At 56.5% G+C, this 1086-nt stretch overlaps 1 pseudogene; it reads left to right on the top strand.

Moving 5' to 3' along the window:
- The first annotated feature begins 527 nt into the window (after positions 1-527).
- LOC105816695 overlaps positions 528-1086 on the top strand; it is a 37641-nt pseudogene continuing 37082 nt past the window's right edge.

The following is a 1086-nucleotide window of genomic DNA, read 5'->3' on the forward strand; positions in this document are numbered from 1 at the left end:
TTCAGCAGGAGGCGAAGTGGGACTTAGAAATCTCTATGCACCAAAACTGGACTTCTCCAAGGGCCGGCCAAGGATTCTGAGGCAGATGCAGAAAAGCTAGACTTCCCCAAGAGGCAGAGGGGGACTCTGAGGCCCAGATGCATCAAAGCTGCACTGTCCAAATGGGCGACAAGGTACTCTTGCAGCCGGATGTACCTAATATGGCCTTCTTTTGAGCGTCCGGGGGATACTGAGGCCCAGATGCACTTAAGCTTGCCTGCCTCAAGGAGGGGAAGGGACCTGAAGCTACAAGGAACTGAAAATGACTCCCCAAAGGGGCAACGGGGAAGTCTTGCAGGCGAATGACACTTACATGGCCTCCTCTGATATCGGCGGAGGACAATGAGGCCCTGATGTTCCTAAACTTCCCTTTCCTAAGTGGATGAGGGCATCTGTGTGGCCTTCATGCACCCAAGCTGGAGTACCCCAACAGCGTCTTAGGGAATCTTGCAGTGACGTACACCTAACATGGCCTTCCCCTCAGGGCGATGGGGTACCCTGAGGCCCTAACGCCCCTAAGCTTGCCTTCCTCAAGGGAAGCAGTGGGACCCTGGGTCCCGGCTGCACTCCAGCTGACTTCTCCCAGGAGAGAAAAGGCCTGTGAGGCCCTGAGTACCGAAGCTAGACTCTTCCTAGGTGCGGCCAGCAGCTCTCAGGCCCGCATGCACGGAATGCGGACTCCCGAAAGGGGCGGCATGGGACTCTGCGGGCGAATGCACCTAACTGGGCCTTCTGTCATGGCGGCCGGGGACATGGAGGCCCTGATGCACCTAAACTTACCTTCCATAAGTGGCCGTTGGGGACTCCGAGGCCCAGATGCACTGAAGCTGGACTTCCCCAAGGGAAGAAGGGGCATTCTCAAGCCCAGATGTAACTAAGGTGGACTTCCCCAAGAGGCAAAGATGGACTCTCAGGCTATGATGCACCTAAGCTTGCCTGTCACAACCGGCATAAGTGGTCTCTCAAGGCAGTACACACCAGAGCTATACTTCCCCAAGGGCCGGAGGGGAACTCTTAGGCCCAGATGCACTGAAGCTCCACTACCCA

This window comes from Propithecus coquereli, unplaced genomic scaffold, assembly GCF_000956105.1.
Source record: "Propithecus coquereli isolate 6110/MARCELLA unplaced genomic scaffold, Pcoq_1.0 Scaffold382, whole genome shotgun sequence".
Taxonomy (NCBI): domain Eukaryota; kingdom Metazoa; phylum Chordata; class Mammalia; order Primates; family Indriidae; genus Propithecus; species Propithecus coquereli.